Source organism: Opisthocomus hoazin, chromosome 4, assembly GCF_030867145.1.
Source record: "Opisthocomus hoazin isolate bOpiHoa1 chromosome 4, bOpiHoa1.hap1, whole genome shotgun sequence".
NCBI lineage: Eukaryota > Metazoa > Chordata > Aves > Opisthocomiformes > Opisthocomidae > Opisthocomus > Opisthocomus hoazin.
The window spans coordinates 75148916-75168028 of NC_134417.1; the positions used below are offsets into that span (position 1 = coordinate 75148916).

Here is a 19113-nt window from a genome sequence, read left to right on the forward strand (position 1 = left end):
TTCATTTCAGAACAGCATTCCCAGAAGAAAGCAGTAGCCAAATATTTTAACTCATTGGATGTATTTGAACTCTTTGCTGCAATATTGTGCTGTTTCACATGCACCAGGCTCCAGATGGCTCCGTGTGGATGCAAAGTATGTCCACACAAAGGCCACTTGCAGGATTAGACTATTAGAAATAGTCCAAGTTAGTTTAATTCTCAAGGCAGTCCTGAAGACCTAAGCAAAATACAAAACAAACTTTGAGCACAGTAATGCAAAGCATTTTTCCCCAAAGGACAGGGCGTAATCTTTTTGATACAGTGAAGAGAGATCTTTCCTTTTGAGCGGGTGGAGATGGACTATTAGATTTCAGGACTATACAACTGCCTGAGGTGAGGGCCACAAGTATTATGCAACTTCTGTGAGGGTAATTAGCCTTAAAAACTGGGTCTGATTAATACAAAAAAGAAATCTAAACAGCAAACCCTCCTCCTTGATATGCCATGTTCCTGTTTGCTCTTCTCGTGCCCAGACCTGTAGGACCAGCTGCAGGAGCAACAGGTTCCATTCCATTTGCCATGTGTCAAGCTCCTCTTTTGGAGACATCCTGAAGTTTTAGAGAAATCTTGATGAAAGCCAGAGAAAAAGCAAAGATTTGCACCAGTCATCATTTGTCAAACTTCTCTATTCACTAAGACTTTTTTTGCACTGTTCATAGCTTCTATGTTTATTTAATCTGCTTTCCCCTATTTATTGCTTTTCTTTTACAAAGAAACAGTTCTTAAAACACTGCCAGCACAATAATTTTCTCAAAGTTTCATCATATTGCCTTTTGAACTGTGTGATACTTCTGAAGCACAAAAGAGTTAAAGAAAAATAAACAGATTACTGCAACTATCTGCATTTCAAAACAGAGGTGAATAGCAGCTGGGCAGAGCGCAAGCCCCCTGCCAATAGTTAGCTGCTTTAGTGAAGGGGCTCAACTGGGTGGAAATGCTGCAGCAGTCATCTTTTGGCTTTTCATCCTGCAAGGTATTTTGTGACTTCAGCTCTTCTTGATGATGACAATATTGTTCTTACAAGAACAGAGATGAGGGCAGAGAGTGAAGCATGCTGCTTGGGTCATTGGGAAAGGATGGTCCATGTTAGTGTCTCTTGAAGACAGCTACCTCAAACAGCTGCCTACTTGAGCTACACCTAGAGCCAAACAGTTATTTCACAGTCTGCTGGACTAACGAAGTACTGCCCCACCTTCTATGCTACTCTGCATTGAAAGAGGGTATAGAAACATCTGACCCAGCCGGAGGATATACCTGCTGTAGGGAGACTGGCACTGCTGGACAAGGGGGTTGTGCTGGTCCGTGATACTGCTCCTTGCAGCATCCTCCTCAGAAGCACTGCTGGGACACCTTGTTGCTCTCAAATGGGGCACTCGGTGCAGAGCAGACTGGCAGGTTGCTCTAAATTGTGTCAGGCCTCGCTTGTCACAGACAGCAGTTCCAGTTAGTAGCTAAATATTCTGGTTTTTCTCTGCTAAATGCCACAGCCTTATGCTTGTAATGTATGGTCTTTGCTTATTTTACATTAGCTTCCTCCAAGCCTTTTCAGCCTCTGCTCATGCAATTTCCATTGACTATGCATAAGATACGTGCAGAGTCTAAACGTTCCTTTGCGTATTGGCTGGAAATGTTTCAATTAAATGGATCTCGTACTCTCTCTTTCCTTCTGGCTTTTAATGAAAAGACTTGCTTTTGGTTCCAATTCAGAGCAGGAGCACTGCTGAAATATTGAAAACATTAATGGGTTAGCAAAGAGCATACTGGGTACTCTCTTTCAAAAATATGAATGTCTTATTCACCTTTAGTTTAGCTCACTGCGAAGACAAGAACAAGGGGCTCTTGTTGTGGATAGAGGTGTTCCAGCATGGCCACTGTTGCTAACTCCAGGTGCAAACAAATCCTTACAAATCTGGCTGCAACAGGGCTCTGTTTCTGGGCAAACAGGGAGCCTAATAACACAACCCCCTAACATCCTGAGGCAAGGGACATTTTCTGCCTGCCTTGTGCTCTCCAGGTGCACCAGACACTGAGGATGGTATTCATGACACCTGATTTTACCCATCTATAAATTATTAATTTGATCTGAGCTAATCAGCTAGGCTCTCTCACTATCAATGAAGAGACACAGAAGCTGACCAGACACGTTCACGCCACTGTTTAAGATGGCTTGCATCAACTTCTTAGGATTCTTACTTGTCTTTGCTGACTTCTGGGAGAGCCTAGACTGCTGTAACTGTAATGACGTATTATTAGCCCATTTCCTTTTTGTCCACCCTCGTATTGTGAGAATTACAATAAAAGTAACACTTTACTCTTGTATATAAAACAGCATCCATTTGATGACTAGCAGGGGACAGCTGTGCAATTCTGCTCTATATAACCACACATATACAAGTATTAATTATTTCTAAGTTAAGAAATAAGTATGACATGAGTTAACAGTAAGGCTTTCATCCAAGTGCGTAGGGGGGATTTTCTCCTGGTAGCATTGCTGTTAAGCACGTTTATTAACTGAGACATTTCAGTTATGTTAATTAGTTATTTCCTAATTCTTTGGCTTATCACTTTATAAATTGTCATGCCGTTTTGCGGAGTGAGAGCAACAGTGTGACTGTGCTGCAGGATCTGCATTACTGGAGGTTTGCCTTTAGTAAGGAAGGATTTTTACTCTGAGCAAGGCACAAGGACTTGTATTTTGAAAGCTTCTGTAAAAGAAAATACTGATTTTCAGTTGAGTTTCATTCATCATGTTACAAAACTTCACAGTCTGTCTGTATCGGACTATAGCAGGAATGGTTGTAACCCTGGAAACAATACGCCTAGTACATGTCATTTTTATTGACGTAGAAATTGAATCCATTTAATAGTAATAAAGAATTGAGCAGTGGTGTCCACTACCATAAGAAATTATTAGAAGATCTGTTTCACAACTGAATTGTATGTAAGTCCAGAGAAAAGTAAAATATCGAGACATGTTGTAATTGACCTCTCTTGAGGTGAGGAGTTAAGCATCATTGTACCATGTGCCAAATGCGTTAAAACTGAACTTGAATCTTGTCTTTTCACAGTACACACTCTCACAAGGGTTGGGGTTTATTTGTTCATTGGAGATCTGTTCTGTATGTCAGCATTGCAGAAAGATTTTCAGTACAGATGTTCTTTAAACTATTCTGCAGCAAGGAGTGTCTAAGTCCTTATCTTGTTCACTGCTGGACAAGCCAGTAGTTAGAGTGTCCCTCTCATGGCACCAGGACGGAGAACCAAAGCCTCCCTACAGCAGGTTATTTCTCAGACCTTGTGGCTGTAAAGACAGCCTTCGGTGTGTGACTTGAAATGAGACCACTGCAATTACTCTCCTGATGCTGCCAGAAAACAGCATGAAACAATAACTTTGTTATCCAGGAACTGCAACATTTAGCCCAGCCGGGATGTTAATTCAGAAAGCAAATACAACTCAGGGTTTTAACAGTATGTCTATCTTAAGGCTGAGCGCCTGGGAGAGCACAGCAGATGTCAAAGGTACTGTTGACTACAGCTGTGGATTAGAAATGAAGTTTTGGAAAGGACATGCTGGTATGATCAAAAATAGACTTGGTTTTGTGAGCGTTAGCACTGCAGAATCTATGATTCAAGGACCCATCTAACACACGCAAAAAGCCTTTGGCAGTGGGAAGGGCCTTCAGGAGAGACCACAGTACTTCTAAAGGTGCCAGAATGCATAAGTAGCTGGGTACAGCCTCTGTGGATCGCCTGGTAGCAGCTCCTGCAAAGCACTCCAAAGCCTGTGCATCTCTCACTGTGTATTCTCCTTTATCTACTTGCCTTTGGTGTTAAGAAGCAGACTCCCACGAGTTCCTGAGTACCAAAATTACAGCTACCCACTCTCTCGTTATAAAACCCTCCAGCTCTCCTGCAACAGCCGTCGGAACAGAGCGGTGCTGGGGGAGAGTCCTGCAGCCCACCGACAGCCGAGAGGTGAGAAAGCAGCATGAGGACTGAGAGATAATCTGTACTGGATATTGATTGTTATTTCGAGATATGCATATGTGAAATAATGAATATCATGTTGAATATACTGTTTCTTTTTCTGCTTAAATGTAAGAAACCCATTATTCAGCTTTCTGTGAGGTTGACAATGAAATGGTCCTGCGTCACAGGACCTGCAAAAACCACATTTTCTTTTTTTAAGACACTGCATCTTGATGAGCAGGATTTTCAGTAGCATAACTATGTCAATGAAGTCAAACAAACTAAAAAGCCACCTCACACAATCTTGTATTAGCCCGTGGGCAGATCAGTCCTCATTACACCTTTCACGAATCTATAGTGGTATGATCACCACCGTAAAGAGCTGAGGGCCTTTGGGATGTTAGTAGCATGTTAGATTTCCTACCCTATGTTCATTATGAATTTCAGAGATTTTCATAATTTTCCTTTTGTATGGAGAAATCCCTACATATGTAGGAGCCGATTTCTAGTCACCTAACTGGTCATACATGCAACCTGTAATTACAGAATTTGTATTCAGTGAGCAAGGCTCATAATGTTTATTTTACCCACTATGTAACTGGATGGAAGTACATGGCTCCATACTTATTTCAGGCTGAAAGCATGCAAGTGTTTAGCACTGAACCAGAAGAACATCTTTTCCTGTTTTACCTCCAAAGTAGTTCTGTTATGAAGATCTACTCCTAAACTAGCACATAGATGTCACTTAGAGACAGGTTGTAATGGGAAACATTTGCTTTTTGGCTAGATTAGTGCATTTAAATGGATCGATGATGAGATGCAGCTGTAGGGTGGAGGCTCTTTAAAAGCTGCACTTCCCAGTGCCAAATATAATGAAATACGGATGACTTCCAGCTAACTTATTGTTGATCTTCATATGAGGGGAAATTTTGCAACATGAGTATTTGATACTGTGAAGCTGTACTGTGGAAAATCAAAAAAGATATATGGTAATTATAAAGACAAGATCGACAAAGGAAGGAAGCAAAAGCTGACAAAATATGTGAAGTAAATGTGAAATGAGCTGGAGACAATCAAAGATGAGTGGGATATTAGAAATGGTAAAACTCTTAGCAAAAAAGAGATGAAAATAATGGAAAGTGTAACAGATACAAGAAGTAATAAGGAAATGCTGAGTAAAAAGACTGGGTGCAAGCAGAATAACCATGATAGAAGAAGAAAATTATTCAGGAATAAACTGTAAAGCTATACAAATTCAGAGCTGAGAACGTTAGCCTGATCCTGAGCTGATGACTTACCAACACAGGTAAAATAATTTGGTTTTTTGCTATTCTCTACTCACAACTCTTGATTTGTATTGCCTTACTTACCTAAACCTACATGCTCAGATATGTAATAAATGGAGACTCTTGAAATAATTCAGATCAACCTTCTTGCTTCCCTCGTAATTTTCTTTTCCCCTCTATATTTCTGCCACAGCCACTATCAGTTTATTTACTTTGTTAAAAAAAAAACACAAGGCTTTTGCCAGCTGAGAAATGCAACACACCACGTGGAGCTGCTCAGCTGAAAAAGAAGTAACACACACACAGAAAATCCCCTGACCTGGTGTCCTCTTCTGCAAACTGTAGAAAACAGAAACAGTTCTGGAGACAACAGGAGTCAAATTATTTTTATCAGATCCTTAAACTTACAGAAAATTACGTGTGTAATTTCAAAAGAAATCCTCAAAATGTGACCCAGTTTGAGTTCAGCTTTCTGCATCACTTCAACCTGAAAAAATGCATTGCAGTAGAATTCAATTAGTAGGGGAAACATCTGTGTGTGGACAGAAGGAAGAACTGTGTGGACTAACACTGCTAATGGGATAACCCATAGTTTTACGTAACAGAAGGCTTGATGAGTGTAAATGGACAAGGAGGTCACTCATAGCCCCTCTGAACTTGCTTCATCACGTTTGTTGCTTTTCCAGGCATTCGCCCAACTGGACCAAAGCTGATCTTTTTTCAAAAAGTTGGTGTGGCTGGTCCATGGGTGTTTTCTAAAGACACAACCATATATGAACCATTTTCTTGGCCTGATGCTTTTGAGAACTGGAAACTTGAATCGTTTGCGGGAAACAATAACCTTTTGGGGCCACATCCTAACTGCATTTCCTGGTTTCGACTGGGATAGAGTTAATTTTCCTCCCAGTAGCTGCTGCGTTTTGGATTTAGTACAAGAAGAATGTTGATAACACTGATGTTTTTAGCTGTTGCTAAGAAATTGAGGACTTCTTTCAGTTTCCCATGCTCAGCTAATGAGCAGGTGTGTAGGAGCTGGGAGGGCGCACAGCCAGACAGCCAGCCAAGCTGGCCAACGGAGATATTCCATACCATAGGCGTCCTGCTCAGTTTGTGAATGGGGGTTGGCTGGGGGGCAGCAATCCTCTTTTTCCGGGAGTTCAAACTTTCCCAGGAGTTCAGTCTTTTCTTCCGTGAGTTTGGCGAGTTCTGCGAAATTGGTGAGTTCAGCGAAAAATCGGCAAAATTTGTGAGCTCCCAGAAACTCACGGGTTCCACAATCGCTGCTCGGGGACTGGCTGCGAATCGGTCATCAGGCGGTGAGAAAAATTGTATCACACATTGTTTGTTTTGCATATTTATTAGTATATCCTTGCTGTCTTATTAAATTGTCTTTGTCTCCACCTGTGAGTTTTACTTTGTTCCATTCTCCTCTCCATCCCACTGCGGGGGAGGAGGAGGGAGTGAGCGGCTGTCTGGTCCTAGTGGCTGGCTGCCGGGTTAAACCACGGCACGTGGAGTTGGACCATGTCTCACATGCAGCAGAGAGTGAACCAAGACAACAGAAGCTATGTCTTGCAAGTAGGTCTCTAGAAACTAGTGGACTGCCTATGGCAGCCCCTGTTACAGCAAGGCTGCAGAAAGCATTTTGCATTTTAAATTGCTTCAGCTCTGCCATCTAAGGGAGCTCAGCCCAACAGGGTATGTGGTGGCGGAAATAGCGAGGAGTCGGTCCAAAACAAAGCAGCATTTTGGCAGAAAGATGCTGTGACCATCCCCACGCAGGTCCGCAGTATGGGGAGGAGGAGGGCCCATGGCAGACGATTCTGGCCACGCTGGCAGGCTCGAGCTGCAGCATTACCACAACGCAGAAGAATGATCGGTTCGAGTCACATTAGCATTTCAACCTGACCGTAATGAGGAGAACACGGCGCAGCTGCAGGTTTGGCAGCCCTGCGTGAGCAGACCCGAAACGAGGCATGTTATTTAATTTCAGAATAAGAGAACCCGAGACTAAAGCCGTCTTTCAAAACCATCTAGTTCGTCTCCTTCTGGTTCAAACTGGGTTGTTCCCAGCCCTCTAGTTTTTAGTGGTTTATCTGGTCTAATTTTAAGTGACTCCAGGGATGGAGTTTCCACCACTTCCCGTGGGAAATTAGTCCACGGTCTGATAGACACGGCCAGGATATTTTCCTGATGTTCAACCTTCAGTGGTTTTCCTTTGTTCAGTTTAATCTCATTACTCCCAGTTATTCCCCATCGGTCAGTGCTAAGCACTCAGCCCCTCTCTTTTGTGTTCACACCTTCACAGTTGGATACAGTTGTCATTAGAAAAATCTGGTAGGCTTGATTGTATGCTACTCACCTTTTCAAATGCAGAGATAAAACAAAAAAATATAAGCAAAGGATAGTAGAAGTTAGTCTTAAAGGATGTTTTCAAGACTTAATCTACTTCCATTCACCAAACCTCATTAAGACCTGCTCGCGTTTTTCTAGGGTACAGTGAGTTGTGACCCCACACAAACCTTCCCCCTCCTTCCTACCTGTGTCGGAACTGTGGGAACAAGGTGGGAGTAACGGATGTGGGAAACCAAAATCAGGTTTCTCTAATAAGAGGACACAGAAGCTGAAGAGTTGCAAGAAAATGTGTTTAGTGGAGTGGCATTAAAAAAGATTACTGAAAATAACTCAGTGTGGGTGCTGCACTAGCTCAGCTTAGGAAATACCAGACAGTAGCGTGGCAATTAATGCCAGAGAGACAAGGCAAGATTTTCTCTTGGAAAGAGTGTGACAAATCTGAAGTAGAAAGGCTGGTGAATCATAAGCATGGAGAAGGCTGCTGAAATGGTATTTATGGTGGGATCCTTCAGAGGCAAAGTACAGAGAGGGCAGAAAAGTTGACTGAAACCAGCTATTTCTTGAATTTGCAGAAAATGCTGAAAAGAGAATGAGGATCTCTGAACACCTTGTGGGAAAGAGTAAAGATGCGGAAGCTGAAATAGAATTGTGGAAGCCAAATGAAAGCATGAAGAGTAACCTGAGCAAATCGCTTGAAAGCAGGAGACAGATCAGAGGAGGGAGCCGCAGTATTAGCTGGAAATAAATCAACAGAGGCTTTTGTGGGAGCCTTAACAGATAACTGGGCTTTCTGGAAGCTTGGGCTGAAATGCAGCATCAGTAGAACAGTCAGTTCCTTGTTAGCCTTCATCGTAAGGAAGCTGCTGAGGGAGATGCGCTATTCCTTCTCCTTCCCCCACGAGCGCCTGCCTTTAAAATACCCGAGTTTTACAAGTAACAGTTTTAAATGTTTTCAAAGTGACAGTTTAAAAGTAGAACTAAAGATTCATCTTACCTCCAGTTCTGAGCTTTATGGAAGCCATGAGCTAAGCACCCTGATTCAGTGGAGCACAGGCGGCAGAAGCCAGATCAGGGAAGATCTAGGTCAGAACTGAAGAAGACGATTATGAGCAATGGCTGGAGATGTGCTGCTCAAGGAGCAGACCCGCAGCAAGGAGGAGAGGGCACCTGGATGGGCAGCTGCAGTCGAGGGCAGGTTTTCTAAGGTGGGAGAGACTGAAGTATCCTTGGGAAGCATTGCTCCTCGCACCTGCAAACACGCTAGTCCCTCTGTCACAGTGAATCCACGGAGGGCGCAGGGAGAGAACATCACTTTTATCAGGGATAATGACCCTAACTCTGTGGCACTGACGTTATCAAGGGCCACTCAAATAGCATGCGCACAGGCTCTGAGCTCTTGTCCTTTGCACACAACTGATATCATCAAGAACACTCAGATGCTAAGTAGGACAAAAACCCAGTTGTTATGAGCTCAGGCACGGCTGCTCTGTGACACTGCATTGCCTTCCAGCCCATCTGCACTGGCAGCGAGGTGTGGAAGAAGATTCCCTGGCACATCTTCGTGAGCTAAGTGTAAAATTATTGCTGTTATGTGATGGGCTAGTGGTAGAAACTGGATGAACTTGTCTGGAGACAGCAGAATCTCCTTTCACCTAGCTCAAATCACATAACACCAAACAGAGAGATAGACCCTAGCCAGACACCTTCAAGCCCAGAGATGGATTTTAAAATGTGTAAGACGTTCAGATTTTGAATTTTAGATGTTTAAACCCAATATCCTCTCTTGCCATAGGTAACCTTTTGAAATCTATGTTTGAAAAATAGTGTTCTCTATGACCTCCTGCTTTTTTGCCTTATACATTTTTTCTCATTGGGCAGATTGTAAGGTTTAGGACGATACATTTTCAGTTTGACTTCCTACAGCAGGGAACAAGCTGAAGCACCTCGTGGCTGGCTGGGGTTGCCGGCACTCCGGTTCTCAGGCAGGAGTGAAGAAAGACTGCAAAGTGGCAAAGAAGATCTGAGGCTGACTTTTTGAGAAAGAAAATAGATATGAGGCTATGCTGATAGATAAGACATAGGGAGATTTTAAACACTGACTTAGGAGTTGTCAGGCTATGTCATTTTTATTTCATCTGGAAAGTAATAGTACAAATATAAAAATACTGTATAGGCCAAAATCTAGTGATCTTTTTCAATTTATTTTGCAGTGACTCCACCTAAGCCATTTGTCTAGATATTATTTGGCTGGTCTGTAGTGGCGTGGTATGCAATTCCACTTAGTTATCCATTTTAAGGATCAGCCTTCAACACAAAAAGATAAGAGAAATGTCAGGACGGAAACCAAGAATCTGTGATTCACAAGATGTCACATGCTTTGGTTTCTTGACTGAAATTTCTGAAATGAGAACCACCTGCTCCTGGTAGTAATGCAGCATCTCTTATTGGAAAGTCAAGCAGCTATTTCAGTAGAGTTTGGGGGGAAAACAAAGCTACAAGAAAGAAACTCTGCCAGAAGCTTCAGCAGCAGTCCTGTGAGACCAGAAAGGAAATACAGCAGAGCTGCCGGAGTCTGAAAGCCCAGCAGAAGGCTGCTAGTTCCAGCAAGATTAAGACAAAACAGAATTAAAAATACAACAAAAGATGAAGAACAACAGTAAAAGAGATGCAGCGGGGCGGGGGGGGAGGGGAAAGGGGTGGTGTTAGCAAGAGGCCAAGGTGCAGTGAGCAGTGTATGGTCGAGGAGGTGATCTATGGGGCAAGGGGCTGAGCAGGTAAACTCCAGCTCAGGTGGCCGGTGCTGTGACGAGGGCATCCCAGCAAGATGCTGCTGCTGCTGCTGCTGCGTAGGACACTGCCAGGGGCAGTGCCGCTGATGGGTAGCAAAAATCATTGGTCCTCTGGCTCCCATAGCAGCTTGATTAAATTTTTTGTGGCACACTCCCCAACAGCATGAAAGTAGAGCTGATACGTATCTCTAAAATCACGGCTGTAACTTCTCGATTCTCGAAGCAGAATATCCAAGACTCTGTGCTTGCCCACATCACGTATTTCCATTGTGAAAGCCAGCTTAGAAATGTCTGCAAAGGGCCAGCTTGTAACACTCTTATCTGAAGCAGCACTTTGCTCTTGGATGTCGCTACACTTGGCTGTCCACTCGATTAGATGAGCTTCCACTTTTTTTCAAGAGCGATTTGAAAATATGAAGCATAGAAGGGAAGATGATATCCAGAAACGAGTGGGGTAGAATCTGGCCTTGAGCGATACACAATATTTGGGTGAGAGGTGCTGAAAGCGTACAACTGCTGCTTTCAATTTTAATTGCAATGGAATTTGAAGGAATTGTAATTAATATGACATGAAAGCTCAGATGGAGTGGCCTGGCATAAACCGAGCCTGTGGTTAGTTTAAACATCTCTCACGCTGACCTCTCGTAAATCAGGGTCAGGAAACAATGAGAGGGCAGGCGAGTGTTTGCGCTGTTGTTTGCTGACTGGCTGTTCAGAGGAATGCTGGAAGAATGTGCCAAGAATCTGACTTTGTCAGGAAAAAAAGTTCTTGTTTTCGAAAAGACTGACAGATCTCCAGAGACAAAGAGAAGCGAGCTGGCGCACAGGTGAAGGTGACTAAAACCAGAAGCAGGACTTCTAGAAGTTTCTCCAGGTGTTGCAAATAATTAAAAATAGTAGGGGAGGCAGGAGGCATCAGCTTGTCCTCCTCCATTGCGCCGTGGTGTGGAGCGAGCACCGAGCGTGGGGTTACAGCACCCCAGCACGGCACACGGCGGGTGCAGGAGCCTGCCCGGTCCGGAGGGTCGGCGAGAGCGAAGCTGGGGTTGCTGAGGTAACTGTCGACGCAATGTGCTGGCAAAAGCAGAGCACGGCTGCACTTCAGCAAGCTCTGGCACTGCCACAGAAATCTAGGCCAGGAACTGGGATGAGGCCCGGCGTATATTTTATGCTATTGTCGCGGCCAGAAGGGCTCATATGATGAAGGATATTCCTCTAAAGCCAGCTGTTCTCACTTTAAGGCTGCCTTATTATGCCATAAAATGTCACTGGAGCAAGAGAAAAGCATGTCCTGGTTGCTGCAATAATTCGGCGTTTAAATGGGAGCTCCGCAACGCACTACCAACAGGCACCAGCTGTGGCGGAAGACGGAAGGCGCGTGGACCTGCAGCGGGGAGCACAGGGGAGGGCAAGAAGGAGTTTAACTTGGACGAGCAGTCTGGGTGCCACCTTTGAAACACACTGGCTGGAAGGAGGGAAAGTGAGCACCCTTAGTTAAAACCAAACTTGCGAGGGTTCCCTTAACCATCATTTCTAAAGTCAGTAAGGTAGAGCTAATGAAGTACACTTAATAGGCAATCAAGCAGGAATCCCATGACTGACTCAAAATGCTGAACACAGAAGTTCTGGTAGAGCTCTGGAAAATAACTGAGAACACGGGAAGTAGGAAAATACCTTTAGCTGAGACTTTATCACAAACAGGGATAAACCCACTGATTTTTATTTTGAGCCGTTTTTCTATGTCCACATTTCACAATCATTATTATAGGAATACCGTACATAAAGAAGAACTACTTTTTGTCTGTCACAAAGCAATTAATGCAGACAGTGAAACATGAATGCCTAACTGCGTATTTTAAAACTAACTTTTAGAGCAATTTCGGTATAACGACTTTGCGTTGAATTACCTCGGAATAGTGACGGCAGCTTCCCAGGATTTTTCACCTTAGACGAACCTATAAGGAAAAGATCAAATCATAAATGCTAGTTTTCCTGGAACGAGTAATTGGAAGACTTGAAAATACGCTGGCAAAGGGCTTTTGCAAAGTGTGTGAGGAAACCTAAATATAAACAGCCAAAACCCCTCCAAACCCTAAATTCTTAAGTAATTGTTTAGAAGTTTGCAGATCTTTATCTGTTAGCTATTAGTTATGTTGTGGATAAATACAGCACTATCTCCTGGGACACTACATGTCGCTATATATCAAAACCGTCTGAAGGAGCGAAAGCAGCAGCTCCTGTCAATGGCAGCAGAGGACATGAGCCAGGCCTTGTTGCCTTCGTGTTTCACATATCTGGGTGCTATAATTTTGAATAAACCTAAACATGGAAATCACCTACTTCCTTGATTTTCAAAACACTTCCCACCCACCGAATTCTTTCAGTTGGAGACACGGGCTGGCAAGGGAATGGTAAGTCAGGCACGGTATTTTGGGGCTGTACAGCACACATTTATAGAGCAGTCTGGGGGCAAGAGCGAGAGCCAACGGAGGATGAGAAAAGCTGGTTCTGGAAAGAAGCTGAACAAAGGTAGCCCTGGCAGTCAGCGAGAGCAGCACAAACCCTCGGAAGAAGGGCAGGGGTGTTTAAAGAAGTGAATTTGATGACATTTTTTATGTAGAGCTTGTTCTCGGCGAAAAGCTAACTTTACAGGTTTAAACTGTGATCCCACCTGCGCTAACACGGAGAGCTGAGCTCAGAGCGTACCAGGAGACGTTGGCAGGGTGCTGGAGCTGACACTGGCAGCTGCGTTGCTGTCTCTTCCCTGCCACCAAGCCTCCGAGGCCCGAGGGAGCACTGTGCTTCTGGCGAGGCGCTCGGGCAGCTGTGTAAACCAGGGACTGGGATAGCCCTCCTCACTCTCCCAGCCCAACCCATCTGAAAGCGGCCGGGGAAAAGGCCACTGTCCCTGTCCAGCCCAAGTCTCCCACCCCATAGACTCAGCCCATACCTAGTGCTTTGTGGCCACTCCTGCAATACAGATAATAATTTTACGTGGTTTAGTTCTTTGGCTGAGGAAGGGTTTCTCATTGCAGGTTAAGGTGGGAGATGCAGAAGTTCTGCCTGCTCTGTCAGGATAATGGCTGCTTTCAGACATGGATGGAACTGTGGCTTTAGGCAGGCCAGGTTTGGCCTTGAGGAGCCTCAAGGAAGGGTGCTCTGGCATTTATAAGCAGGGGAACCACAAAGTAGAAAAATGCAGATGTCTTCCGTGTTGATTGCTATGATTCATAAACAAGATTTTATATTCTACTCTTTTTTTCTTACTAGAAATGGGACTTGTAAGTTTTTATTACGAACTGTGGAAATTCTGTGTAACGATGGCTGAGAACAGCTATGACTTGCCTTTCTCTCCTCAGGTAACGAAGATTCACCTCAGCCGCCGTGACTCCACATCGGTGGATGAATGCTCGGTGAGCCTTACCGTGAACTGCATGACCGTATTTCCATGCTATTTAGTAATGTATTAAATGTTGTACCAAAAATTTAAATTCTCGTAGTTAACTATAGTACAAACATTCCTATTTTCAGGCCGATGCCATAATACCAAAGGAGGCTACAGGACTGTTTGGTATAATATCAACATTGAAAATGACAATATTTTCATGCGTACACCTACACTAACTAAGAGCTGTGGCTCTGATCTTGCCAAGACTCAGCAGAGGCTTAACTCGGGGCGTGAGCAGTTGTGCTCAGCTGGTCTGTGATTCTCTGCAGGAATGGGGCCCGTACGCTGTGATGTTAGTTTGCTATTCAAATACAGAGAACACGCACGCCTTCAATAGCTTTACATACAGTTTTCGCAACCTATTTTGACTTCACAAAACACTGTTGTCCTTCTGCATAAAATAATTTACATGTCTCAGAGACTGCTGAAGTTGAGACAGTCTAAACACAGTTTAAGGGATGGAAAATAACCCCAGTAAGTCTGTGCCCGACTGGAGACTTCAGATCCAGCCCAGGGCAGTGCCAATGATGTGCCTTGACATCCTTCTTCTCTTCTGCACAGGAAATGTGTTCTTATGTTTGACCCTTTTCTATAAATAAATGGGACATTATCAGGAAAACGCTCACTAGCTTTGGACTCCAGCTTGTGACCTGTGAGGGGAAAATATCAAAATATTTTGAGGCATAGTTAGGCTAGGCTGCGGCAAGATATGGCTGAGGCCTGACAGAATCAACTGTGTGCCAGACCTGACCTGGATAAACCTGCTCCTGTGCTTGTCTGAGTACTAGAGCTAGAAATGCCGCAGCAAAGTGGGATGTTTGTTGTGCTGATTTGTGCCTCAACAGCCAGATTCCTCCTCCAGACGCGGCTGCTGCCTAAGCTCCGGAAGCAAACGAAGCCACGTTGGGCGATGGTGGTGGCCCACCGAGTCCTCTCTCCATGCCTCACTAGCTTCTCCGCTCTGATACTTTTGGACACAAACCTGAGATTTATTTTTCCCCCTTGAGTATTTGCTACTTTTCTTAAAATCTCTCATGAAAGATCAGTGACAGCCACCCAGCAGAGTGTCTCAGTGGTTCATAGGGTTTGTCTTCTCTAAGGGTTGTGAAGTCACTGGTGTTTTTGCCATGTCTCCAGATCATCCTTCACCTTGCTCCCAGCACCTGCTGAGCTTGTAAACTAGTTTCTGCCTGGCATGGACTAAGAGGAATTGGGAGAAATGCAAATAAAGATCTAAGGAATAGGGTAAAGCCGGAGATGGGAAGGCCTAAAAACCTCAGAAAAGAAGACAGAGGGGCCGTTAGCAACAACAGTGAGATCTATTCAGATGGAGTAACATGGGAGTCTAATGTGGTTGATTAAAGACACATAGAGATTCAGGTTGACTTTACGGAGATGAGACTGCTTCGTATACAGCTTGGGCAAATGTTGTGGTTTAACCTGGCAGGCAGCTAAACACCACACAGCCGCTCGCTCAGTCCCCACCCCGCTGGGATGGGGAAGAGAATCGGAAGAAAAGGTAAAACTCGTGGGTTGAGATAAAGAGAGTTGAATAGGACGGAAGAGGAAGGGAAAATAATAATAATAATGATAAAAGACTACACAAAACAAGTGAGGCACAATGCGATTGCTCACCACCCGCTGACCGATGCCCAGACAGTCCCCGAGCAGCCATCGCCACCCCCCTGCCGACTCCCCCACTTTCATTGCTCAGCGTGATGCCATATGGCACGGAATATCCCTCTGCTGAGGTGGGGTCAGCTGTCCCGGCTGTGTCCCCTCCCAGCTTCGTGTGCACCCCGGCCTCCTCGCTGGTGGGACAGTGTGAGGAGCTGAGAAGGCCTTGACTCTGTGTAAGCACTGCTCAGCAACAACGCAAACATCAGTGTGTTATCAACATTATTCTCATCCTAAATCCAAAGCACAGCACTGTACTAGCTACTAGGAAGAAAATTAACCCTATCCCGGCTGAAACCAGGACAGCAAAATAGTACTGGACGCTTAAATTGAGTGTTTGTAGTTAAAAGTTTGAATGCAGTTACTAGCAGCATGTTATTATGTGCAATGCCTTCTGGAGGAAGTTAAAACAATTTCAGTTTATTATGGTTTTCTTTCCTATATGGCACAAATGGGCCCAGGACCAAACTGGCTCTCAGCGGAAAGCCTTCCATCTCCGCACTCAATCAGCAGGTCTTATTTAACCGATGTTAACATCCTTCCTGTACACTCGCTGGTGGATTCATTCCAGTCAATACTCTGCAGTTAAAGTTTTTAATGACACTTCATTTTTACCCTCCTTGACTCTTCTGATGCTCATGCTACTGTTGAATATTCCTTTGCAGCTGGCCTGCTTTTTGTCTCTCTGTGCTGGTGTTTATGCTGAGTTACAATTTCCAAAAGCTAAATTTTGAGCACTTCCACCTTGTTCCAAATTTGCAAAGAAAAAGCAGAAACACTACTACAATGATTTTCATGAAAACCCAAATAAATAAATCAATTAAACAACACTTGCATGGTTCAGAAAGACAAAGAGATATTCATGTCCACGTCAAAGAACAACACAATTGTACTTGCCTCTCCTTTTTATTCTGGTACCTCCTGTTTTCATACCAAATGATATTATTGCATGTTTTCCCAGTCTATCCAGATTAGGCAAGAAACATATTTTCAAAGGTAAACAATCACTGAAGGATGCAGCTAGGCGCACACCCAGGCAGGTGAAATGCCATAAAATTTTCTGGGATGCTGAAGCACCTTCGAAAACCTGCCTCTGAATGTTTCAGAACAAGGTCTTATCTCTCCTGGAAAACAACAAACGTTTGTTGAGTGTCATTAAAAACTACAGGACTGGCAAGAATTTGATTAAAAGACACCAGGAGAGAACACAACATTGAAATAGGGTGTAACTGCAGAAAAGCAATCTGAAGAAAAGAAATTAATACTTCTAATAGTTTAGGAAAATGGAAAACTACTGAGAAAAGGCACTTCAAGACAGCTCTGTTTTCTGGCATTGCTTCCAAAACATCTTCACTGAATTCCAATGTTTTTCTATGCAAATTCAATAGCTATGAAGGCACAACATATATCTTCCAGCAATAGAGTTGCCCCTTGTATAACCTCATGACTGAACAGTGTAGACAAGTGTACAAAGCTTTACTAACAGTAGGACCAATGGATTTTGGAACATGTGTAGTAATGATTTAATGCGATGAAATTCTGCATTGTGATTAGAAATGAGATTGTCTTACCATGATCAGAGGCCCAAGCATGCAGGTCTAAGAGCGACTGCTAAGATCACAATAATACAAGCCATTTTTGTTTCTTTGTGCTACAGAAAAAAAGGGGAAATCTTTCATGCCACTCCTGAAACAAACTAAAGGTCAGCCTTTGAATGGTATCCAAACCTTCTTCTCTTTCAGTGTTACAAATAAATTGCTGTACTGCAAAGTCCAGCAGTGTGTCGGTAGCTCATTGCTCCGTGCAGCAGCAGAAGGAACAAGGCATGACAGCAAAGTATTTAACTGAGTCTAAATTTCTGCAGATTTGGAACCCTCTTTGTGTTCCAAAACAACCACCGGCAACAGTGAGAAGCTCAGCTGTGGATACAGGTGTGCGAGTGAAGGTACTGAGAAGCCAAGCGCCAGGTCATCGCCGGGGAGGGAGCATCAGCCAGCACTTCGCAGCAGCACAAAAAAGCATCTGAACTGCAGCTGACAACCTCCCAGGGGCTGGCAGAGCCTCACCCAGAACAGATGTCTCCTTTTTCCCTCCTCAGAAATATCGGGTATTCTCCATCTTTTCTGCAAAATAAATGACAACCTTTCTCCAATATGTTAGCACTCCCTTCTCTATTTTATGTTACGGTAACTGCAGACTATTGCTTTTTCTTAACAAAGAATTATCCTTTTATGACCACAAAATAATCCCACCGTATAGTTTACAGCCTGTGGTCAGTCGTTTCCAGCTGGCCACTGGTTGTTGCGGTGTTCTGGCTGCTCTGGCAAACCCAGCAGTCCTTCCCTGGTGGTACAAGCACTCTTCGTTCAGGTACGGCGATCGCCGTCTGCGGCCAGCTTCCCAGAGGAAGGCGTACAGCATTAAATGAATAATTGTGAAAGGTGTATGAAATTAGGATGAAATATTTTATTTTCCCTCCACTTTATTTTCTCTTTGTTGAGCGGCGGACGGGTAAAGCACCCGAGACTCTGCTTCTCTCGCCTCTGGGGTCTTGCCTGTGGACCGCTGACCTCCACGCAGTGAGAGGCCGACCCACCAGCTTCAGCCACCCCACGCTCGCCAGCCAGCACGGCCAGAGCCAGCCTTTGGGAGACTGAGCAGAGGCAACGCACACCTGCATTAACCTGTAGGTGTAAATTCCTCCCTGCAGTCTCAGGAGGAAAAGACTTCAGGATACCGTTCACAGTACGCTTAGATATTGCATTCATCTCAGATCGTTATACGTAGACTATCAGAGCTTTTGGAAAACATTTAGAAGGTGAAAGAAGGGGAAAACATCCCCAAATGTGATGGTTTTACAAAAGGGCAAGGATCCCTCTGTCTCTTGCTATGCTACCCTGTAATGTTTTACTTCTGAGATTCTCGTTTTTAACTGAAGATAAAAATTGAAGTTTTCTAGGCAGCTAGAATCAATTACAGTCTGCATGTGTAACAAGCTGGATTACAATAGAGGTTTTCACTGCTATTTTTTCCGAGAAAATCAGAATGCAAACATATGCACAGAAGCTGATCTAGCCCTTGTCTTCTTCAGTCTGAAGAAATACTAAAATTTAAAACTCCAGTATTTTTATTGAAATACATGTTATTCTCACCACAGAGCAATAATGATAACTCACGACATGAACAAATCTCCAAGTTAAGCATTTTACTGTGTATAAACTGATGATCTGACTCTTTGACAGACCAGAAACTGTTCTGCAGCTGAATACCACATACAGTTGACATTTTATTCTGGGGGGAAATGTTGGAATTTTACATTATAGAAATTCAGTAGTAGAACTTTGAGACTTAACATAATATGGTCAGGAAATATAACACTAATAGTAGGCAACCAAAAAACCAGATACTATTTTCTACTTTGTTCAACTATAAATACTAGAGTGCAGCAGCTAATTGACTTGCAAAAAATATTTTAATTACAGACCTTTTAGACTGTTTAAATTCTATCTTTTAAGCAGAAACTACTAGATATTCAGACCATAGCTTCT

The 19113-nt window shown here is 43.7% G+C and overlaps 1 long non-coding RNA gene across 1 annotated transcript; it reads left to right on the forward strand.

Moving 5' to 3' along the window:
* The first annotated feature begins 3953 nt into the window (after positions 1 to 3953).
* On the forward strand, positions 3954 to 17791 carry LOC142361059 (uncharacterized). The gene is made up of 3 exons (XR_012763590.1): positions 3954 to 4016; positions 13800 to 13853; positions 17430 to 17791. It is a non-coding gene; the product is annotated as an uncharacterized LOC142361059 (long non-coding RNA).
* The last annotated feature ends 1322 nt before the right edge of the window (positions 17792 to 19113 follow it).